The sequence below is a fragment of the Scyliorhinus torazame genome, chromosome 16, assembly GCF_047496885.1.
Source record: "Scyliorhinus torazame isolate Kashiwa2021f chromosome 16, sScyTor2.1, whole genome shotgun sequence".
Taxonomy (NCBI): domain Eukaryota; kingdom Metazoa; phylum Chordata; class Chondrichthyes; order Carcharhiniformes; family Scyliorhinidae; genus Scyliorhinus; species Scyliorhinus torazame.
This window is the reverse complement of record NC_092722.1, coordinates 111,851,830-111,877,337: the sequence shown is the minus strand read 5'-3', so window position 1 is coordinate 111,877,337 and position 25,508 is coordinate 111,851,830.

Below are 25,508 nucleotides of genomic sequence, written 5' to 3'. Positions count from 1 at the left end.
TAGGCCGGCGCCGGAGGGATTTCCGCCCCGCCAGCTGGCGGAAACGGCCTTTGTTGCCCTGCCAGCTGGCGCGGAAATGACATGTCGGGGCGGCGCATGCGTGGGAGCGTCAGCGGCTGCTGACAGTTTCCCGCGCATGCGCAGTGGAGAAAGTCTCTTCCGCCTCCGCCATGGTGGAGACCATGGTGGAGGCGGAAGGGAAAGAGTGCCCCCACGGCACAGGCCCGCCCGCGGATCGGTGGGCCCCGATCACGGGCCAGGCCACCGTGGGGGCACCCCCCGGGGCCAGATCGCCCCGCGCCCCCCCCAGGACCCCGGAGCCCGCCCACGCCGCCTTGTCCCGCCGGTAAATAGGTACTTTAATTTACACCGGCGAGACAGGCAATTTATCGGCGGGACTTCGGTCCATCCGGGCCAGAGAATCGAGCGGGGGGGCACGCCAACTGGCGCGGCGCGATGCCCGCCCCCGCCCAATCTCCAGTGCCGGAGACTTCGGCAACCGGCGGGGGCGGGATACACGGCAGCCCCCGGCGATTCTCCGACCCGGCGGGGGGTCGGAGAATGACGCCCCATGTTCGCGATGTCCTGGCTGATCCCGAGCCAGTAGACATCCTGGCTCTGCGTCTGCACTTTTCCACACCCAGGTGGCCCTCATGGATTTGACGGAGCACCAAGCTCTGGAGACTGTGTGGAATTACAATCCGGTCCAGTTTGAGGAGGATACCATCAACCACTGTCAGGTCGTCCTTTACATTAAAAATTGAGGGCACTGCCATTTTTGTCAGCCATTGGCTAGGTGTTGCATAACACGCTGCATGAGGGGGTCTTTGGCTGTCTCCTCACGGATACGAATCACCTTCTCATCAGATGCCGGGAGGGTGCAAGCACACAGCTGCACCTGTGACTCAACCTGTGACTCAATTTGCCGGAAGACGTTCAGTGGTTCACTGGGCACGGTGATGAAGCGGGACAGTGTATTGGCAATGATGAGCTCCTTGCCAGGTGTGTGGAACAGGTCAAAGTCGTACCTTCTGAGTTTGAGGAGGATGCGCTGCAACCGAGGTGTCATGTCATTAAGGTCCTTGTGGATAATGTGGACCAGGGGCCTGTGATGCGTCTCGACTGTGAATGTCGGCAGGCCGTAGACATAGTCGTGAAACTTGAGAATGCCATTGAGAAGGCCCAGGCATTCCTTCTCGATTTGTGCATACCTTTGTTCAGTGGGCGTCATTGCCCTTGATGCGTAGGCAACGGTGCCCAGGGTGAAGTGTCATCGTGTTGCAGCAGGACCGCACCGATGCCATCCTGGCTCGCATCTGTCGAGATTTTTGTTTCCCTGTCTGGGTCGAAAATTGCCAATACGGGTGCAGTGGTGAGCTTGGCTTTCAGCTCCAACCACTCTGCCTGATGGGCCGCCTTCCACTCGAAGGCAGTGGACTTCTTCACTAGGTTTCGTAGGGCCGTGGTGTGTGAGGCCATGTTTGGGATGAACTTGCCCAGAAAATTGACCATGCCCAGTGTCATAATATCCACTCATGTATATAATGAGATACAGACAGGCAGTGATTGACACACAGGATAACCAATGAACACACATGACATAACAACTAATCACCAGACAGGACACCACCACTATAAAGCACACAGGGCATTAAGACTCTCCCTCTCTCTACAGGACACAGCTACTGAGATAGTAAGAGTGCAAAAGCCAGTGAGCACTATCACCATGAGGTAGAGAGTTAGTCTGGTCAAGCCAGTCGGAGGTTATCAGTCAGATTGATAGAGTGTCAACTCACAGCAGACTATGTACAGCAATCAGGAAGTTCAATAAAACAGTGTTGGACCATCTCCTGTGTCAGAAGCCTGTTTCTAGTTTCACTGCATCCAGTTGCAGTCAACGTTGAACCAACTTACTCAACACATCATAGTACCAGAGTGCTTTTAATCCTAACGAACCTACCTCGAGTGCATCTGCAACGATCAGAAAGCAGCCATCCAGCGGCATGGAAAGGATCCAGCCTCCTTCGCAACTCCGGACCTCCGACAACCTCGGCGCCAACTGGAAAGTCTTCAAACAAAAGTTCCTCCTGTACATCGAGGCCTCCGACCTCGAGGCAGCATCAGATGGCAGAAAGATCGCGCTGTTCCTGTCGACTGCGGGGGTCACGCCATCCACATCTATAACTCGCTTACGTTTGCCGATGGCGAAGACAAGACAAAGTTCAAGACAGTTCTGCTGAAATTCGACAGCCACTGCGACATTGAGGTGAATGAGAGCTTTGAACGGTACATCTTCCAACAGAGGCTCCAGGGTAAGGATGAACCTTTTCAGTCCTTCTTGACCCATCTCCGCATCCTAGCGCAGTCATGTAATTATGACTCGACGACTGATTCCATGATCCGGGATCAGATCGTTTTCGGGGTCCAGTCCGACTCCCTGCGGGAGCAGCTCCTCAAAATCAAACAGTTGACCCTCTCCGTCACCATTGAAATGTGCGTTGTCCATGAGCATGCCAGAAATCGCTACTCCCGCATCAGGGCGGCAGAAACTGCAAAACTGGCCTCCCACGAGGCAGAAAGTGTGCAGGCCATAGCGAAAATGCAAGGCCTGAGTGGCCGTTTCGTGCACTTTTCTTGGGTCCCCACGCATGCGCACCACGACCGGATGGACGATGAGGCCGAAGACCCTGAGGCACATGCGCGAATGTCGGCCGAACGCACTGCGCATGCACGATGGCGCACAGAACGTCCTGACGTCAGCGTCATGACGTGTCCGAATTGTGGCTCTGACCATTTAAAGCGGCAATGTCCAGCCAAAGGCAGACGATGTCTGCAGTTTGGAAAGCTTGGCCATTAGGCGGCCTTCTGCAGGTCCACTCCACCGAACAACAGCCAGCGATCCCAGCTGCAGCGCAGATGTGTCCGCTGTGGACAACAAGGCATGCAGGATTCTGATCCAGACAGCCCAACGGACCCCGATGCTGACTGCCTCGAGTCTCCATATCGGGTGGGCATCATCACCACATGCGAACGGGTCTCTACCGTGCCTGCCAACCGCCTTTTGATCCTCAGTGTGGATCCTGACAGCGAGTGGTGTGCTTCCATCACTGTCAACCAGTCTCGCATCCGATTTAAGTTGGACACTGGCGCGTCTGCGAACCTCATATCACAGTGGGACCTCGACAGCATCCAACACCAACCTAGCATTCTTCCACCAGCCTGCCAGCTCCTTGACGACAATGGTAATGCCATAGCTGCCAGTGGGTCGTGTCAGCTCGGTGTCTCTCACAAGGCAATCAAGGCGACGTTGAGATTCGAGATCGTCCGGCCTGACAAGGCATCCCTGCTCGGTGCTCGCGCAAGCAAACTCCTAAATCTGGTACAGCGAGTTCATGTCATGTCCTCGACACCGGGGACTGCCTCGCCCAATGCGAATCTCCAGGCTGAGATAGACGACATTATCACACAATACCACAGTGTGTTTGATGGGATGGGCACGCTCCCATATCGCTACAAGATATTGCTCAAGCCAAATGCCACCCCAGTCATCCATGCACCACGCCGGGTGCCGGCTCCTCTGAAGCATCATCTGAAAACACAGCTACGAGAGCTCCAAGACCAGGGCATCATCTCTGAGGCACGATCAATTTGACTAGAGACGAAAGTTGAATCCAAACTGAGGCTTTATTGGTATCAGATGTATGGCCTCCCACAGCAGCTGGCGAAATGGCTGTGAGCTGGAGCACACGCATATTTATACCCCGCCTCCTTGGCGGAGCCAGCAGGCAGGGGCCACAGGCGAACCTGTAGTGCAGGTTCTACCGTACATCCTCTAATATAAGTACAACAGTGGTTTACCACATTCTCAAAGGTCACGGAACCCGCAGACTGGGTCAGCTCCATGGTCTGCGTCAATAAATCCTTTGGCGAACTCCGCATTTGCATTGATCCCAAAGACCTGAATCACAACATCTTGTGAGAGCATTACCCGACCCCGAAGCGTGAAGAATTGACCTGTGAGATGGCTCGCGCCAAATTCTTTACCAAGCTGGACGCCTCCCGTGGCTTCTGGCAAATTCAGCTGGACGAGTCCAGTCGGAAGCTGTGCACTTTTAACACTCCGTTCGGCAGGTATTGCTACAACCGCATGCCTTTTGGTATCATATCAGCTTCCGAAGTATTTCATCACATAGTGGAGCAAATGATGGAGGGCATCGAGGGGGTGCGAGTCTATGTGGATGATGTGATCATCTAGACCACGACGCCCGAGGATCACATTGCTCGCCTCAAACAGGTTCAACAGGGCCAAATGCTCGTTTGGGCGGTCCGCTATCAAGTTTTTAGGTGACCACATTTCACAGCAAGGTGTGCAACCTGACGCCAAGGTGCTGGCAATCAATGCCATGAAGACAAAAAGGCGGTCCTCCGCTTCCTCGGGATGGTAAATTTTCTCGGAAAATTAATTTCCAACATGACATCCCACACCACAGCCCTCTGGCATCTCATTAAAAAATCGACAGTGTTCCAGTGGCTTCCCGCACATCAAGCGGAGTGGCTTGAGCTGAAGGCGAAGCTCACCACAGCTCCAGTACTGGTTTTCTTTGACCCAACCAAGGATACCAAGATATCCACAGACGCAAGCCAGGATGGCATTGGGGCGGTGCTCCTCCAGCGAGACGATTCCTCTTCCTGGGCTCCAGTGGCATATGCCTCCAGGGCCATGACTCCGACCGAACAACGGTATGCCCAGATCGAAAAGGAGTGTCTGGGTCTCCTGACAGGAATAGTCAAGTTTCATGACTACGTATACGGTCTGCCGAAGTTCACGGTGGAAACAGACCACAGGCCTTTAGTCCACATAATCCAGAAGGATTTAAATGACATGACACCTCAGCTGCAGTGAATTCTTCTTTGTCTCCACCGATATGACTTCGAACTCATATATACACCGGGCAAGGAGCTGATCGTCACCGATGCCCTATCCCGATCCATCACCATGCCGTGTGAACCGGGCGACTTCATTCGCCACATCGAGGCACAGGTGCAGTTGTGTGCCAGCAACCTCCCAGCCACTGATGAACGAGTTGTCCAGATACATGAAGAAGATCCTCTACTGCAGCGCGTGATGCAACACCTTTCCCATGGCTGGCAAAAGGGGCAGTGCCCCCAGTTCTTCAACGTTAAGGACGAGTTAACGGTTGTCGAGGGGATCCTTCTTAAACTGGATAGAATCGGCATGCCCCAAAGCATGCAAGCCATGGTGCTCAGATAGATCCATGAGGGTCACATTGGGGTCGAAAAATGTCGACGCAGAGCTCGGCAGACAGTCTACTGGCCTGGCATCAGCCAGGACATTGCCAACACGGTCCTCAACTGCACAACATGCCAGAAGTTCCAACCAGCTAAGCCCAAGGAAACACTGCAACAGCACGAGATCGTGACTTCTCTGTGGTCCAAGGTGGGGATAGACCTCTTTCATGCAAATGGGAGTGATTACGTGCTCTTGGTCGACTACATCTCCAGCTACCCGGAAGTGGTGAAACTGTCGGACCTCACGTCCAAGTCAGTGATTAAAGCCTGCAAAGAGATGTTTGCTAGGCACGGCATACTACTCACAGTAATGAGTGACAATGGCCCATGTTTCTACAGCCAAGAGTGGTCCGACTTTGCACGATCTTGCCACTTCAATCACATCACATCCAGTCCCCATTACCCGCAATCAAACGGTTTGGCCGAAAAAGGGGTCCACATTGTCAAGCGGTTGCTGTGCAAGGCTGCAGACTGAGCCTCGGACTTCAACCTGGCAAGGTTGCAATTGCAATACAACAAATTGCAATACATCTCAAACCAACTGCTTCCATTAAAGTCCCAATCAAATCCATTCAATCAAGTCCAAGCCCATGCTCCTTGTCAGAAACCTGTCTCCTCCGGTGTATAAGAAAAATTATCTTTCAAACGAAAATTAACACTCAGCCTTGCTAGGTACACCACTCCAAACCTGACTCCACTTGTGAATAATGCAGACTTTGCTTTATTAAAAGCTGCACTCTGCTTTGCCAACTCGGCTCTGACATCTTGGTGCTGATGATGCTTCCTTCCCACCTCGAGTCCCTATTCACTTTGTCCTTCTCCCTGGAAGCTGTGAAATCCAATCATCACCGCACGCAGTGACTCATTCGCCCGAGGCTTCCGCCAGAGTACTCAATGGGCCCAATCCAAATCTGGAGGGGACCAATCGCCCATCTCCACCAAAAAGCTTGGCGAACATCTGAGAAAAGTACTCAGTCAGCTTCGGGCCCTCCACCCCCTCTGCTAACCCATGATTCTGAGGTTCTGGCCCCTCGATCTGCTCTCCAAGTCATCCACATTTTCCCTCAGAATCTCATTCCTCCCTTCACCAACAACATCTCATATTCCAACGAGGTGATTCGGTCCCCATGCCATGGCAACGCTGCCCCCGCACCCTTCAGCACCTCTCCATGCACCTTCATCGCCTCCGAGATTTTTTCCAGCTTCCTCAATTGATTGCTAATAGCTTTCCATCATCACCCTGCCCCTCAAAATGCTTCGCAAACTGCTTTTCAAACTCTTGCGCCATCACCCCTGTCGGCGTTTCCACGGTGATATGAGTAGCTACACCCAAGGCCGAGTCCACCGCCTTCCCTCCTGCTGAGATTCATGGGCTTTCTGGCTCCATTGAAGGTTTCTCCCCTGTAATCTTCTTGCCACCAACCTTCTTCATAGATTTTGACATATTTTTACCGACAAATTCCTTATCCCGTAAGATGGGCCGGTTTTGATAACCCAAATCCTCGGAACCAGATTAAAAAGTCCAAAAACTATAGATATTGGCGGGAGTTATCTTGTGTGAGATAGGGCAGCACGGTAGCACAGTGGTGAGCACTGTTTCTTCACAGCACCAGGGTCCCAGGATCGATTCCCGGCTTGGGTCACTGTCTGTGTGGAGTCTGCATGTTCTCCCCGTGTCTGCGTGGGTTTCCTCCGGGTGCTCTGGTTTCCTCCCACAAGTCCCAAAAGATATGCTGCTGGGTAATTTGGACATTCTGAATTCTCCCTCAGTGTACCCAAATAGGCGCTGGAGTGTGGCGACTAGGGAGTTTCACTGTAACTTCATTGCAGTGTTAATGTAAGCCTACTTGTGACAATAATAAAGATTATTATTGTTAAATCCCCGAATGTCCCAATTCTGCTCCTATGTAAGATATGGGGTGGGATTCTCCATCCCGCCAGCTGGCCAATGGGGTTTCCCGTTGTGGGCAGCCCCAGGCCGTCAGGAAATCCCCAGGCTCAACAAAGAATCCCGTTAGCGGATGATCTTAAAAGTAGATTTTTGGGCATGATCTACTGAATTACGACAGAGTCCCGGGTGTTTCCTGGAATTCGGAGTGCCGAGAAACACCCTGCTATCTAATGCCCATCCAGGTAGATTGGGGGCCTCAGCAGGCAACTCCTCGCTGAATCCGCACTTAGTCCCATTTATGCAGAGAATCTCCACTCGCCGGAACTCCTCAGTGCAGCAAGAGATTGGGGATGCCATTTTTAAATGGCGTCCCGCTCTCATGGGCCCCCACCCCCTTCCAACACACTATGAGGAGATCCTAGGGCCCCTCTGCACCCCCCTTCCTGACACCCACTTAGGGTACACCCCATCCCAATCACCACCACTCAAAAATTTCCAGCTTGGCATCTTGGCAGTGCCAGTCTGCCACCCTGACAGTGCTACCTCAGCACCTTGGCAGCGCCAGGGTACCACCCTGCCCAGAGAGCATGCACCTGGGGGCCTCCAATCCCCTGGGAGAACCCACTAGTGCCATTCCGTCTGGTCCCCGTTTGTGGAGACCAGTGCTGAATGGTGCTCGCCGAGCTCTCCAAGGCAACGGAGTTAGATCCCACGCCTTGGTTAGATCTCGGGCTGCATATTAGAGTGAGACTAGCTGTCTCACTCTAATATGCAGATTTGCCAGAAAGTGATCCCACCCATAATGGGCTCGATTCACATCGCAAAGTCTCGCAAGATCGTGTTGGATCTCGCGAGGCATGGTAAATCGGGTGGATCCTGAAGGTGGGATCTCCCAGGAACACTGGTCGTGTTGCACAGCGCCGCACTGCCTTTCGGGTGCAACACGACTGATGCATCCTGTCCTTTATCTCTTTTCGCTATGATAGATGCTTGGCTAAAAGGCATGTAGTTTCCTGCTTTCTGTCTCCCTCTTTTCTTGAATAGAGTAGTTATTTTCCAACCTGATAAGACTCATGACACAGGGAAGTTCTGCGGAACAAAGGGGCCTTGGCGTGTTTATCCATAGATCTCTGAAGGCAGAAGGGCAGGTTAAAAGGGTGGTGAAAAAAGCATATGGGACACTTGCCTTTATCAATCGAGGCATAGGTTATAAAACAGGGAGGTCATGTTGGAATTGTATAGAGCTTTGGTGAGGTCACAGTGGGAGTACTGTGAGCAATTCTGGTCGCCACATTATAGGAAGTATGTGATTCCACTGCAGCGGGTGCAGAAACGATTCACCAGGACGTTGGTTGGGATGGAACATATAAGTTATGAAGAGAGGTTGGATAGACTTGGGTTGTTTTCGCTGGAGCAGAGAAGACTGAGGGGCAACTTGATCGCAGTGTACAAGATTATGGGGGACCTGTACAGGGTGGATAGATAGCAGCTGTTTGCCTTAGTTAAAGGGTCAGTTACGAGGGGACACAAGTTCAAGGTGAGTGGCAGGACGTTTAGGGAGGATTTGAGGAAAACATTTTTACCCAGAGGGTGGCGACAGGTGGAATGCACTACCTGGGAGACAGGCTGCCTCACATCCTTTAAAAGGTACCTGGATGAGTACTTGGCACATCATAACATTCAAGGCTAATGGCCAAGTGCTGGCAAATGGGATTAGGTAGGCAGGTCAGGTATTTTTTCATGCGTTGGTGCAGACTCGATGGGCTGAAGGGCCTCTTGTGCACTGTATTATTCTGTGATCTTTCAAGAATAAAGGGAATTTTGGAAAATTAAAACAAGTGCATCTACTAGCTCCACAGCCACTTCTTCTAAGACACGAGGTCAAAGGCCTTTTCCGCGTCTATGGCTGCCACTATCTCCGCCTCTCCCTCCTCCGATGGCATCATTATCACGTTTAAGAGCCACCGCACATTCGTATTTAATTGCCTGCCCTTTACAAATCCCGTCTGGTCCTCATGTATCACCCCCGGGACACAGACCTCAATCCTCGTGGCCAGCACTTTTGCCAACAGCTTAGCGTCCACATTAAGGAGCCAAATCGGCCTGTACGATCCACATTGCAGTGGGTCCTTGTCTCGCTTCAGAATCAAGGAAATTGTCGCCTCCGACATTGTCAGGGGCAGGGACCCCCTCCTCTCTTGCCTCGTTAAAGGTCCTCACTAGTAGCGGGGCCAACAGGTCCGCATACTTTCGATAGAACTCCACCGGGAACCCGTCCGGCCCCGGGGCCTTCCCCGCCTGCATGCTCCCCAAACCCTTACTCAGCTCCTCCAGCCCGATTGGTGCCTCCAAACCAGCCACCTCCTGCTCCTCCACCCTCGGGAACCGCAGTTGGTCCAGGAATCTTCTCATCCCCTCTTCCCCCCCTGGGGGCTGGGATCTGTACAGCTCTTCATAGAAGGCCTTGAATACCTTGTTTATTTCCGTTGCACTTTGGGCCATGGCTCCCCTTCCATCTTTGACTCCCCCTATTTCCTCGCTGCCGCCCTCTTACGGAGCTGGTGTGCCAGCATCCGACTGGCCTTTTCCCCGTACTCGTAGGTCGCCCCCTGCGCCTTCCTCCACTGTGCCTCCGCCTTCCCCGTGGTCAACAGGTCAAACTCCGTCTGGAGCCGTCGCCTTTCCCCAAGTAATCTTTCCTCCGGGGCCTCTGCGTATCTCCTGTCCACTCGCAAAATCTCCCCCACTAACCTCTCCCTTTCCCTGCCCTCTGTCTTCTCCCTATGAGCCTTGATGGAGATTAGCTCTCCCCTGATCACCGCCTTCAACGCCTCCCATACCACCCCCACTCGCACCTCCCCGTTGTCGTTGGCCTCCAGGTACCTTTCAATACACCCCCTTACCTTCCCACACACCACCTCATCTGCCAGCAGTCCCACATCCAACCGCCACAGCGGGCGTTGGTCCCTCTCCTCTCCCAGCTCCACTTCCACCAAGTGCGGGGCATGGTCCGAAACGGCTATGGCTGAATACACCGTCCCCTCCACCCTCGGGATGAGCACCCTGCCCAGCACAAAGAAGTCTATCCGGGAGTATGCCTTGTGCACGTGGGAGAAGAAAGAAAATTCCCTGGCCTGCGGTCTTGCAAACCTCCATGGGTCCACTCCCCCCCTCTGGTCCATAAACCCCTGAGGACCCTGGCCGCCGCCGGCCTCTTTCCCGTCCTTGATCTGGAGCGGTCTAGTGCTGGATCCAGCACTGTATTAAAGTCCCCTCCCATTATCAGTCCTCCTACCTCCAGGTCCGGGATGCGCCCCAACATGCGCTTCATGAATCCAGCATCATCCCAGTTCGGGGCGTATACATTTACCAACACCACCCACGTCCCTTGCAACCTACCACTCACCATCACGTATCTCCCTCCATTGTCCGCTACGATAGTCTTGGCCTCAAATGATACGTTTTCCCACCAGAATTGCCACCCCTCTATTTTTCGCGTCCAGTCCCGAGTGGAATACCTGTCCTACCCATCCCCTTCTTAACCTAACCTGGTCCACCACCTTCAGGTGTGTCTCTTGGAGCATGGCCACGTCTACCTTCAGTCCCTTCAAGTGCGCGAACACTCGAGCCCTCTTCACCTCTCCGTTCAGGCCCCTCACGTTCCACGTTATCAGCCGGATTGGAGGCCGCCCCCCCCCCCCCCCCCCCCCCCCCCCCCCCCCCCCCCCGCCGACTAGCCATCTCCTTTTCTGGGCCAGTCACGTGTCCGCGTCTCCCTCACCCTCCAGGCCCCCAACCAGGGGACCTCCGTCCCGGCCACCTCCTCTGTGTCCCATTCCCTTTCAGCCAGTGCAGCAGCAACCCTGTTTCCTCCCCCTTCCTCCCCTCCCCCCCTTCCCTCCCCCCCTGCTAGATCCTTGTCTAACTTTTTTGCTCCCCCCATATCACTCCCGTAAGTCAGCTGATGCCTGCTGACCCCGGCTTCCCCCGCCATCCCTTTGACCCCCCCCCGTGTGGGAATCTCCCCATCAGTAGACGTTCCTACGTTCCCCCTCCCACCTTTCTTCCCGCGCGCGGTAGAAAAACCCTGCGCTTTCCAGAGCCTGCCCACCCCCCCGATGCAGCTTCTGTTGCGGCCTTGTCTCTCGTCCCCAGCCCATATAACATTCCCTGCGCGTGCTTGCCCCCCTATATACAACTGCCATCATACTTCAACCCTCAAATACCCCCCACCCTCACAAACCCTCAATTAGAGTCCAACTTTTCAGTTAGTATAATGGTCCACGCCTCTTCGGGCGTTTCGAAGTAGTGGTGTTGGCCGTTATATGTGACCCACAGTCGCTCTGGCTGCAACATTCCAAATTTCACTCCTTTCCGATGCAGCACCGCTTTGGCCCGGTTGAAACCCGCGCTCCGCTTAGCGACCTCTGTGCTCCAGTCCGGGTATATTCTAATCTCAGCATTGTCCGACTTGCTGCTCCGCTCCTTCTTGGCCCATTTCAGGACCCTCTCTCTGTCTGTAAACCGGTGAAATCTCACCACCATCGCCCTTGGCGGCTCGTTTGCCTTGGACTTCCTCGCCAGCACCCGGTGCGCCCCTTCCAGCTCCAGCAATCCCGGGGGGGCCTCCGAGCCCATCAGCGCCCCGATCATTGTGCCCGCATATGCCGCGGCGTCGGCCCCCTCCACTCCTTCTGGGAGACCCAGGATCCTCAGATTGTTTCTCCTCAACCTGTTCTCCAGGTCTTCGAGTCTTCCCGCCCACGTCTTGTGGAGTGCCTCGTGCCGCTCCACTTTCACCGCCAGGCCCAAGAGCTCGTCCTCATTCTCACTCACTTTGTCCTGGATCTCCTGGATCTTCACCTCGTGGGCTTTCTGGGTTGCCCCAAGCCCTTCAATTATTGCCAGCATCGGCGCCACCATCTCCTTGCGCAGCTCCTCGAAGCAGCGCTTGATGAATTCTTGCATCTCCTCTTTGTCCCCAGCCACCTCCATTTTGTTTGTTTTCCCCCTCTTCTCCCGCTGCTCGAGTGCCGTTTTTTTGGGCCGTTTCGCTGCGGGTCCGGTCCATACAGGTTAGTGGGGGACCTCTCTCCTCTCTTCCCCACGGGTTGGCTATGTGAAAAGTTCCGTTGGGGCTCTTCTATCGAGCCCGAAAGTCCGTCTTCGCGGGAGCTGCCGAATCGTGTAGCTTAGCTCCGCATAGCCGCAACCGGAAGTCGTGACAAGAAACATCTAACTGGAGGAGCACAAATTAGAACAAGTGAAACAGAAACAGGGTCACCAGATGATGTAAAGGAAGTACGAGGACATTGCTGTCACAGGCTCCGACAGGGTGAAGCAGCTGCTGAACCTCCACTACTGAAACTTTCTTTGGTCTATATAATTCCATCTGCATCCCTCCCCTTGAATTTATTCCCATCCCTGTGACCCCGCGCATTAGTCATGGCCAATCCACCTAACCTGCACATCTTTGGACTGTGAGAGGAAACCGGAGCACCCGGAGGAAACCCACACAGACACGGGGAGAACATTCAAAACTCCACACAATCACCCAAGGCCTGAATCGAATCCGAATCCCTGGTGCAGTGAGGCAGCAGTGCTAACCATTGTGCCATCGTGCCACCTGTTTAGATGAAATTATAGATCATTAATTATTGGATATTGGAAAACAATCTGACAGCACAGAGACAGTGAATGGGTCGAAAGAACCATAAAAGAGTGAGAGTTGGGCATCAAAGCTGAACCCCCCTCAGTTGATGATATTACCAAGGGCTAAGATTTAGCTGGGTAGATGAGGTGATCACGAATAGTTGATTCAGGGATTCAGGCGGCACGGTGGCACAGTTGTTAGCACCGCTGCATCACATCACCAGGGTCCCGGGTTCGATTCCAAACTTGGGTGACTCTCTGATGGAGTTTGCAAGTTCTCCCCGTGTCTGCGTGGCTTTCTCCGGGTGCTCCGGTTTCCTCTCACAGTCCAAAGTTGTGAAGGTTAGGTGGATGGCCCTTAGTGCCAAAGATTAGGTAGGGTTGCGAGGACAGGGAGGGAGTTTGTGCCTAGGTCGGGTGCTCTTTTGGAGGGATGGTGTAGACTCGATGGGCCGAATGGCCTCCTTCTGCACTGTAGGCATTCTATGATTCGGCAGGTAGGAAGAAAAAACACCTGTCAGCAGTCCCCGCACCCCTCCCTAAGCAAAACAACAATCCCAACCCCCTCTAACACTCTAGTCACCTGCTCATCCCCACTGTGCTCCTGTGAACTAGTTCGCCCAGCTAGCCTGGCAGCCTCCGCCCACAGTGCCAAACATCCTACCCCCATTGATACTCCTCTCCCCTGCTCGCGCACTTCCATGGTGCAAACAACAATAACAATAAGAAAAAAGGGGCACTCGATCCTCCAACATCCCATCAAAGAACAAGAAAGAAAAACGACCTCCGAGTGAAAAAAGGTTCTCCTCTGACCATCCCCCGCAAAGAAACAGAGCAATAACAACAAAAACAAAAACAAAAAAAGTGGGGCAGAGAGAATCAACATCCCCTCACACCTCCTTCAAAGTTCAATGTCCTCCTTCTCCTGCCAGTCCATTGTCTCTCACAAACTCCGTTGTCTCCTCCAGTGTTCCAAAATAATACTCGCGGCCATTGTGAGTCACCCAGAGGTGGACCAGGTACAGCATCCCAAACTTCACCCCCTTCTTAAAGAGGGCAGTCTTGACTCGGTTGAGACCCAGTCTCCTCTTGGCCAGTTCCGCACTAGGTCCTGGTATACCTGGAGCTCATTACCCTCCCAGCTACATCTCATAGTCTGCCTGGCCCAACTCAAGATCTTCTCCTTATCCAGGAATCAATGTAATCTCACCACCATCACCCTCGGCAGCCTGTTCACTGCGGCTTGTGCATCAGTGCCTTATGCACCCGATCAACCTCCAGGGGCCTATCAAAGGCCCCCTCCCCCAACAGCTTCTCCAGCATTTTGGCTACATAAGAGCCAGCGTTCACTCCCTTGATACCCTCTGGCATCTCCACAATTCTCAAATTTCGCCTTGGGGAGCGGTTTACAAATCCTCCATTTTCTCCTTAAGACACTTCTGGGTCTCCCGCATCATCCCAATCTCGGTCACCAACGAGCAGAGCTGCTCCCCGTGCTCCCCCACCACCTCCTCCATCTTCTGGACCGCCTGACTCTGGGTCTCCAGCCTCAGCTCCACACGGTCGATCCCCGCTCTCAGCGGGTCTACCACCTACTCTAGGTCCTCCAGAGCCTCCCTCCTCTGGTGACTGAACGTTGCATTCAGAAAGTCCACAAACTGTTCAGTCGACCACTGGGGCTGGTAGGGCCGACCCCTTGCTCTCCGCCATCTTTCCCTGTGTCACACAAAATTTTCTTGCTCTTCCAGCTCTTTTCTTCTAAACCGACTTCTGGTCCACAAATCCATTTATCGGCGGAGTATAGTCTTCCTCCGCCACACCTGAACCCTATTCCTTCAAAACATCTGGCCGGCAACCGGGAAAAAGGACCAAAAAGACTGCCTCGAGCGGGAGCGGCAAAAATGCGACCACTCACCCCATGGCCGCCTCCGGAAGTCCTTCTTCAACTTTTGTGTGTCATGTCGTGAAAGTGCACACCAAATGCTGGTAAGTAATGAGTTCCAGCATTTTGTCCCAATGACACCAAAGGAATAACAATGTGGCCAGAGAATTGGGATTCTCCTTTCCCACCAGCACCGCACCCCTGTCTGCGGGTTTCCTGGTGGTGTGGGGTGGCTTCAATGGGAAATCCTACTGCCAAGCGGCAAGAGTAGAGAATCCCGCCACCAGCGAACAGCGCGCGACTGAGAAACACGCGGCTGGGGACTGGAGAATCCAGCCTTACATGCCTGGTGTGACTTGAAAGGGAACTTGGAGCTGATTGCATTTCCATCACCCATCCCAGCAGCTGCTGTACTTGTAGGTGGTGGGGCTTAGGGAGGTGCTGTTAAAGGAGCCTGTGTTGCTGGAGCGCTTCCTGTATCTGGTGGAGGAATGGATGTTTAAGGTGGAGGATGAGCTGTCAATAAAGTGGAGTTTCTGGTGCAGTACACATCAGGGTGTGGATTTTGTGGTCGTAATGACGGCCAAACTGTCAGTACTCCTCGGGCATCAACTTTTATAGTCTCCACCTAACTGAATGAGGTGTTTTTTAAACAATGTACTAAATTCACAACTATTGCTGAAAATTCTTTCTGGCCCTGTAAAACTAATTTTATATTTGTGGAATATCAAATTTCTCCATTGTGATAAAATTCCACATTTAAAATTATTTTGGTTTGTTTGTGATATTTCAGCTTCTCACTTCATTACAAAGAATTTATGTTGCTCCGTGTAAAATTTAATTAAAAGTGAAGGATAATCAGGACAGTTAACTTCCTGGATTGCTGCCTATGAGAATGCTTTAATGTGACTGGCTGTTCATTTTCCTTAATGACATAATTGGTACTGGACATCTGGTGATCCCCTTGATTTGATGCCAAATTGAAACTAACTTTGGGAAAGGGGAACTCCATGCCATGGAGATCGCTTGAGCTTTCTTTGAGGTCAGTGGCAAGCACCATTTCTTCATCACTTCAGGCCCAAATCATCGGTGCAGCATCGGAGGCAGTAGTTGTACAGAGCAAATCACACAAATGTGGCACAAGGCAAAACAACTTAATGATATACTGATGCTGTCAGCATCTCACCCTCATATCAAAATGTTTCACACATGACTGAACATCCAAAAACTGCTGCAGTGTGATTTGAGAGTTACCTCTGAGACTGCGAGAGAAAGGAAACGATAAACAAATGAGGAAAGCAAACATATTTTGTTCAATGTAATAACCCTCACGAGACCCATGGGGATGACCTGATTGATCTCCCCATGGAACTCATGGAATACGGTGGCCCATCAGCTGGGACTCATGGAATCAACCCTTAAAAGCCAGCCCTGCTTAAGATCAGCAAGATCGATAGCCCCGGTTGGATGTATGTACTGCATATTGCATTGCGGCCTTTTCTTTCGGATATAAATAAATCCCTATTTGAATCGGATCACCTGAGCTTTTATACTGGCGATGAGGAAAGACTACTGCTATGATTCTGGATGTCCAGACCGCACTTGAATTCCTCAGCACGAGAGCAAAGCCGGGGAAAATTTTAAAATGCCATTTTTTGGAAGCCTAAGAGGCCTTTGATACAGGTGTGGAAGATTAGGCCCAGTATAATGTGCAGGTGTGGTATTTCTTCCAGGCAAATAGTGTTATAGGAGACAACCGGTAAAAGGTAATACTCCTGACAGCCTGTGGGCCCCAGCTGTCAGTGTGATCAAAAACCTTATTAAACTAGCAGCCCCAGATTTGAAGATCTTTCATCAGTTTGTAGAGCTTGTCGCAGACCATTAAGGCCCTAAACCATCAGTGATGGTGCAGAGATATCGGTTCAACACGGCCGGGCGAACCCCGGGGGGAATCGGTTACGGAACTCATGATGCGCCTTCGCAAGCTGGCTGAGCATTGTGACTATGACCCATCCTTCCTGGAGATGTTGAGAGACCACCTAGTGTGTGGCATTGATAACACGATGACCAAACGGAAATTGTTGGCAGAACCATCCTTGGATCTAAAAAGGGCCACAGAACTATCCCTCTCTCGTGCAAATGCAGAAAATGGGGTCCAGGAACTCCAGAGCCCCATGGACTTTGATGTAAATAGCGTTGGCCTCCCATATTTCGGCGAGTAACACCCCCCAAGAGCAGGGTCTATGGGACCCAGTCGCCACCTGAGCAAAGTTGTAGTCAGACCCATTGGCCAAGAACCACTGCAGCCCATCGAGACCCTGAGGTCCAGGGAGAAGACTCACAACGGTGCTGCACTGTGGTCACAGGAACCATGGTGACTGCGGGTGTCAGAATCAACAGCGAAAGTGTCGCCCTGGTCGGGTGACACAACTACCCCGAGCCAGGACTCTACATATTACCCAGCCTGATGAGGATAACTGCATGCGTTATGGCACCAAAGGTAGCCTCAATTCAGATAACCCTCAAAGTGAATGGCCACCCCTTGGATATGGAAATAGATACAGAGCCTGCTGTTCCAGTCATTGAACAACAAACATTCCTGAAATTTGGTTTGGAGATCCTGCACCTGGGCCTAAAGGACACTAAGGCATGGCTGGCGATGTATACCAGAGAACCATTAACAATAATTGGGTCATTGATGTCCTCGGTTACCTGTGGACAACAATCAGTTGGATTGCCACTGGTAATGGTGCAGGGGCCAGGACCCAGTCTTCCGGGCCATGACTGATTACAGAGAGTCCCCATAGATTGGCAACAGAACTTCAGAATGGGTGCAGGCGGATTGCATGAGGCCGTGGGAAAATAGCCAGAAGTCTTCCATGAAGGCATATGGAAGATAAAGGGGGCCAATACTAAATTTATGTTGAGCCGGATTCCCAACCCAAGTATATCAGTGCCCTCCCAATCCCGTATGCTCTGCTGTCAAAGGTGGATGATGAGCACAGCTGGCTGGAGAATTTGGGGATTATTCGCCCAGTCCAATTTGCAGAATGGGTGGCACCAGGGGTCTCGGTGGTGAAGCCGGACAAGATCTTCTGCTTGTGTGGTGACTATAAAATGACGGTCAACAAGGCCTCCTGTTTGGAAGACCTACACGCAAAGTTGGCTGGGGCCATTCGTTCTCAAAGATGGACATGAGCCTTGCATCCTCCAGCTGGAGTTGGACATGGTGTCCAGAAAATACATCACCATTAATACCCACAAGGGATTGTACGACTACACTCGGCTCCCATTTGGGGTATCGTCCACATGTTCAATTTTCCAGCGGCTTATGGAAAGCATTCTTCAGGGGCTCTCCAAGAAGTTTTCCAGGCTGTCTACCTGGATGATGTGTTGATTACCGGAGCCTCCGAGAAGCAACGCCTAGAAGATGTTCACCACCGATTCTCAGAAGTAGGTGTTCGCCTGAAAAGAGGCCACTGTGTCTTATTGGCAAGAGAAGTTATATACCGGGATATCAGGTTGACAAAAGTGGGTTGCCCCGAGAGAAGACAAAGTCCGAGCTGTCAAGCAGGCACCAACACCAGAGAATGAAACAGAGATAAGGTCATTCCTAGGGCTCGTTAACTATTATGGAAAATGTATTCCACATCTGGCAACCATACTGGTGCCTCCACATGCCCTCTTAAAGAAACACCAGAAATAGGCATGGAGGATGCCACAAAAAGAAGCATTTGCCAGAGTGAAGCACCAGCGATTATCCTCCAGACTACTGATGCATTATGACCCGTCAAAACGACTGATACGTATGACACCTCCCCATATGGCATTAGGGCAGGGTTGTCCCATTGGTGGGACAGTGGGACAGAGAGGCCAATAGACTATGCATCAAAAACATTGGCTGACACAGAGCGCCGATACACTCAAATTGAAAAGGAAGGACAGGCTGTGATCTTTGCCGCTAGAAGGTTTCACCAGCACGTCAATGGCCGTCATTTTGCAATAATCACGGACCACAAGCCCTTACTCAGCCTTTTCAAAGAAGACAAAGTGATACCCCCAATATCTTCGGCCAGGAACCAGCAATGGGCATTGCTGTTGGCAGCATACGAGTATATTTTAGAGTATCGCCCATAGATTGCAAACACGGATGCCCTTAGCCAACTCCCACTGCCTATACATCGCTTATCCCCGCCAATAGTAGACAAAGTTCTGTTGGCACTGATATTATGTACACATTGCTTGTCACTGCCTCACAAATTCATGTATGGACTCAAAAGAACCCTACATTGGCAAAATTATGCCACATCATCCTACACGGGGAACTTCAGGGAAACTTCCAGAACTGTGAACTTTCGCAACAAAGGACCAGGAGCTTCGTGTAGAGGACAGCATTCTCCTGCGGGGAGCCCATGTGGTAGACCCGAGGCAAAGCCAAAAGACCATTTTGCAAGACTTGCACAGTGGACATCTGGGGGTTCCCAAAATCAAGGTGCTCGTCAGGAGCTACGTGTGGTGGCCAAGGTTCGATGGCGATATTGAGAGGATGGTGCAGCGGTGTGCCAAGAACATCGAAAGCTCCCGCCATCAGCCTCACTCCACCCATGGGAGTGATGGGGCGCCTTGGGTGCATTTGCACGCCAACTTCGCCGGAACTTTCCTGGGGTCAATGTCTCTGCTGTTGATCAATGCACGCTCAAAGTGGATGGATGTACACCGGATGCCATCCACCACTCTGAGAGTCACCAGAAAGAAACTACGCCAATCATTCAACATTCACAGTATCCCAGAGATACTTGTTACCGATAATGGTACCCCCTTCACAAGTGATGAATTTCAGGGGTTTATGCGGACGAATGGGGTGAAGCATATTCAAACCACCCCATATCACCCTTCTTCGAACAGTCTGGTTGAGCGAGCAGTACAAACATTTAAGAGGGGCATGAAGAAACAAACCACAGGGTCAGAAACAAAGCTGTGTTTTGTTTAGTTATCGGACAATGCCACATGTTACGACGTGGGTAGCACCGGTGGAATTACTGACGGGCCGACGACTCCGAACCCATTTAAGCCTGACATTTCCCAACCTTGGTGGGAAAGTGGAGAAGAAACAAGACTTCCAGAAGAGGTATCATGACCACCGGAAGTAAGACAGAGGATTCAAACCAGGAGACACAGTATACGTCTCGAATGTTGGGGACGGGACCCGGTGGATACCGGGGACCATAGTGGAGAAGACAAGACCAGTCTCCCATAGAGTCCAAACCAGAGAACGGACTGTATGCAAGCATGTGGGCCATCTCAAAGGCAAGGAACCTGCACCAGAGGTAGCTCCACCAGACGAATCAGTCCGTTGTCCCCCTTGCCTACGACCTGTGCGCAAAGGAGCACAACTCTCCAAGAGCCAGGGTCCAGGTTTGCATGAGATGTAAGACTCTGCATCAGATACAGACACAGAATCCTCAATTCATTCACAGGACAGTATGGTCAGATACGGACCCCCGAGAGGACTCCTCAGACGTTGGCACGGAAATGACGTTCCTCAAAGTGTTATTTACTCTCCGACCCAGGCCCACAGCTGTTGGAAGCACAACCACAGGCAAAGCAGTGAAGGCCTCCTGTAAATCCAACAACAGAGGGATCTACAGACTTTCTTTGGGGGGGGGATGCAATAACCTTCATCAGACTCACGGGGTTGACCCGTTTGATCTTGTGGGGCTCGAGGAATACCAGCCCCCCCCCCCCCCCCCCCCCCCGCTGATGGCCGGAGACAGAGGCCCATCAGCTGGGACTCACAGAATCAACCCTTAAAAGCTGGCCCCAATTGGGAACGGCATGATCGGTGGTCCCAGTTGGGACCTATGTGCTGTATGCTGCGTTGCGGTCTTTTCCTTTGGTTAGAAATAAACCTCCATTGAAAGCACCTTTTCAGATCTCCTCAGATTGTATATTCGTCATCAGAAAATAATAACGATGACTGTTTTGTTCAATGCTGCCATAAAGACATAACAGTGTTGAATCAATCTCACTTTTTTTGCACTGACTAGAATCCAAGCCTGCTTCACATGTGGTATCGGGACTAGGGCTTTGGCCCTTTGAGAAAGGCCACCAGCGGAGATGCCGACAGAATCCATGCAGGAAGCGTTGCCATAACAGGAATAATGAAAGTGGGAGGAATTGAGGCCAAGATCCAGCATTCACTGCAGACTTGTGACACATCTGCAGCCCATCTGGGCTAGTATGGTAGGCCAAAACATGACTCTGGATAATGATGTGGATGTGAACCTTCTGATCTTTGACTGCTGTGCCGAGTGAGAAAAATAACATGGCCAAGGTCATGAATCTAGTTGTTTGTGTGAGCTGAACGTCAGGAGATGGGTTGGACAAAGAGAGTCCGTGGATGCCTGGAGTTGATGACTGGGGCAGAGTGACCTCTGGTGGTGGATGAACAGATATGCGATTGTGAAGAAATCCCCTCCTGAACTTCATGGTGCTCCTCCTTGCATGTAGTGTGGTAATCTTGGTAAAATTGGATGGGGTTCAGTGGGGTGCTGAAGCGCAGGATGAAGCTCTGACGGAACATTGAAATCTCTGCGATAACGAGGTTAAATTGTACGTAGGCTATTGAGGTGCTGATACAACCTATTACCGGATTATGTCATAACAATGGAGAATCTCTGTTCTGTCGTTTGGTGACCATTATTAGGCATAATGCAAACTGCGAGCTATGATGGGGTATTTATGGTTTAAATTCCAGAAAGATAAAGAATAAAGAAATAGGGTTAACTGTGCTGACTGATACTGGTAGTGCTGTGATCTTGGTCGGTGCTAATCTGGCCCAAACCTGCCGATGACTTCATGGGTCTAAGAGAGTGCATGGTGTGTGCATGCGAGTGTGTGGCATTTCGCTGTAGTGACTTTCAGAGTATAATGGGGGAAAAGCAGCTAATTGCTTCAGGGTTGGAAATTCTGCAAAGGGGACTGTGAGAATGTGAAGCTCATGTTCAAAATGAGATCTGGAATACGCCTGTATCGGATATGAACACCAATGAGTTCACTCAATCTTCCCTTTCCATGGGAAGAGAAGAATCAAAGCTAAAGAATGGAGATGGGTTAGGGCTTGAAGAGCTAGAGTGCAGGTTCTTACTATTTTGGTACGTCAACTGTAGAACTCTTCCATTAGCTAAGCACCAGTCATATGCAGAGGGAGAACATTCATGAGAGAACCTTTCTTGGGTAAATGGTAGGCACCCTGGAGGACATTACCTGAGAATGATGGATATTAAATGGGACTATTCTATGAACTAGTTTTTCAGCACATATACCAAAATGCTATTGGTCAATGGATGCCCAGTGGAGGAGAGAGTAAAAAGGGCTTGATAAAGAATGAGAATGACTGTGATGTCTTGTGAACAAATGGGACAAGTAAAGATGTAGAATTTTACAATACAGAGGGAGGACATTTGGCTTATGAGGCCAGTGCTGGTTCTTAGAGCTTTCCAATTTGGTACCATAAGCCTGCAAATACGTTCTCCAAGAACATGTTCCATTGCCTTTTGAAAGTTCCGAGGGAAACTAACCCCATCACCATTTCCAATAATGCATTCTAAATCTTAAGAACCAGCTGTGAAACAAAGTCTCTTAATTTTTCCTTTAAAACTTTTGCCAATTATTTTAAATCCACAACTTTTATTGACCCATTGTCAGAGGAAACCATGCAGCCCGACGTGACCTATTGAAACCAATCAGTGTTGAAGACCTATTACATCTCTGCTTAATCTTATCTGCTTTAAGAACAATCTTGGCTTCTACACTCTCTATAATTGAAGCCACTCGCCCCTGGTATCAGACTGTTGAATAACTGTAGCTCCTCATCCCTGGTGTCAGACTGTTAAATAACTGTAGCTTCTCATCCCTGCTATCAGAGTGTTTGATATTCTCTTGGCCTAAATGTGGTACCAGAATTACACACAATATTCCAGCTTAGGTTTAGTCAGCAATTTAGAAATGTTCAGCGTGACTTCTTTGTTTGTGTTCAATATCCCTAATCACAAAGCCAAGCGTCCCAAATGTTTTCTTACCCAACTTAGCTTGCACTACCATCTTCAAATATCTTCAACCATATATATACCTCCCACAATATTATTATTTAGATTAACTGCCTTTCCATATTTCTCCCAAAGCCTATCACTTCACCCTCAAAAGTAGTAAATTGTGTCTGCCAGTAATCTATGTCCTCCTGGTGTCTGTTGTTAGCATGCACGCTGTCTACCATGTTTTGTATTGTTCACTAACTTTGGGATTTTATTTCCACACTCATATTCAGTCTAACAAGAAAGGCAATTGTCCGAATACAAGGCCCTGGGGGATCCCAAGCTCCTCTTAAACATTCAATTATTTTGTTCTCTGCCTCCTACCCCTAAGCTCATTATGTACTTAAGTTACCACTGTCCCTTCAATATGGTGCTGCTATCTTCAGAATAAGTCTGTTGTGTGATAACTTATCAAAAGTCTTTTGAAGGCTCATAGACAACATCGGCTGCATCAAATAAAGGCAAAACACTGCGGATGCGGGAAATCTGAAATTGAAACAGAAAACACTGTTAAAACAGATAAACTCAGCAGGTCTCAGGATCTGTGGAGAGAGAAACAGAGGCAATGATTTGAGTCCATATGACTCTTCTACAGAATAGCAGACTTCAGGAGGACAGAGATTAATAGCAGATACAATTCACTGTGTTTGGGTGTGAAGTGATAGACTTTGGGAGAAATACAGGAAAGCAGGTAATCTAAGTAAAATATTGAGGGAGGTAAATGTTTGAAATTTTTGAAGATGGCAGCACAAGTTGATTAAGAAAGCATCTGGGATGTTTGGCTTTGTGATCAGGGACATTGAACACAAACAAGGGAGTCATGCTGAACATTTATAAGTCTTCTGTAGAAGAGTCATACGGACTCGAAAAATTAATTGTTTCTCTCTCCACAGATGCTGCCGGATGTGCTGGGTTTATCTAGCATTTCCTGTTTTTATCTACGGCATCAATGCTCTGTTGTAGCGACCAGCTATTGGCAAGTTGTCACAGAAGATTTTGAGAGCCATCTTTTACCGATGTAAAAATAAAATACTGCAACGGCTGGAAATCCGGAATATAAAAACGATGCTGAAAATAGTCAGCAGATCAGACAGCATCTACGGAGAGAGAACCAGCACCTTGTGCATTCTGCTGAAAAACCATCAACTTAAAATGTCAACTTTGTTTTCTCTCTCATTAGGTGTTGCTTGAGCAGCTGAGTTGTTTCCAGCGTTTCTGTTTGCTCCTGAATCATCTTTCGCTGCTGGATGCTTCAAGAGAACCTTTGATCCACAAATGAAGAATTTCTGGGTCACTTCGCCAAGGTTTCACCATTATCAAGGTTTATTCTGGAAATTGAAGACTTCTCCATAGGAGTAAATACTGTGTTCCTTATTGGACTCCTTGATGGGAGTTGGCAGGAGAATTAGAGTGTCTGCTCATTGACATCTTGTTCGAGTTTCCCTTCTTAATATGCAAAAGGAAAGGGAAGCCAGGCATGGGAGCATCAGCTGCTGAAGAGAAAAGGAACAGGAGGGCGAGATGGGCTCCTTCTGACTGCAGGTGCAAGATATCTTTCCTCTGGGGTACCTCCTCCACCAGGACCTGGTACATATGAGAAGCTGCATGCCCTCTATTGCAAACTTTGAGACATTCTGAACCTTAATGCTGTGCGACTCAACCAGCAGTCCACACCTTCAGTGGAACTGGGTTTGCAAGCCCATACATACCACTCAACAGAATGCTAAACCTGTAGATGTCTGATTTGGCACCTCCAGGTAATTTCCAATTATACCATCAGTAATTAGGACTAAAATTGCAAGCTAAATCCAGACTTTCAAAAAGTCGGTCTCATCCTGTTTCCAACTTTCACCAAAATAATCCCTGAAGGCTCAATAAACCTTGGTACATCAACAACCTGCAATCTGTATAACATAATAAGCTGTCCCGAGGTGCTTTGTTGAGGTATTACAAAGCAAAATATGATAGTGAGCACATATTGAGATATTAGATCAGTTGATCAAAAGCTTGATCAATGTGCTTGATTTTAAGAAGTGTCTTAAAGGGAGAAAGTCTGGCCTTTGTCACAATCACATGTAATGTTTGTGACTTTGATGAGAGGTTGGATATATATCATACCCAGAATGATGAGCTTGTAGAGTGTTTGAATACAACTTTGAAAATTGTGTTAATACTTTTTAAAAAATTAATAGGATGTGGGTGCTGCTAGCTAAGCCAACATTTATCCATTATCTCTAATTGACTTTGAGAAGGTGGTGGTGAGCTGCCTTCATGAACCGCTGCAGTCCGCGTGCTGTAGGTACACTCACAATGTTGTTGGGCGGAAGTTGCAGGATTTCTACCCAGTCATAGTGAAGGAACTGATTTATTTCCAAGTCAGGATGGTTTGTGACTTGAAGGGGAATGTGCAAGTGGTCCTGTTCCCGTGTATCTGCAACCTTTCCTCGAGAGGGGACAGGTTTTGGGTTTGAAAGGTGCTGTTGAAGGAACCTTGGTGAGTTGCTACATTGCATTTTGCAGATGGTGCACACTTGCTTCCATTCTGCACCAGTGATAGAGGAAGTGAATTTGGTTTTGGGTAATGAACCAGGCCAGGTGTTGGATTTGGAGGTAGGAGAGCACTTTGGGGACAGTGACCACAAGCAGCCAACTTTGTCATGGCAACCCTTGAAATTCTTGA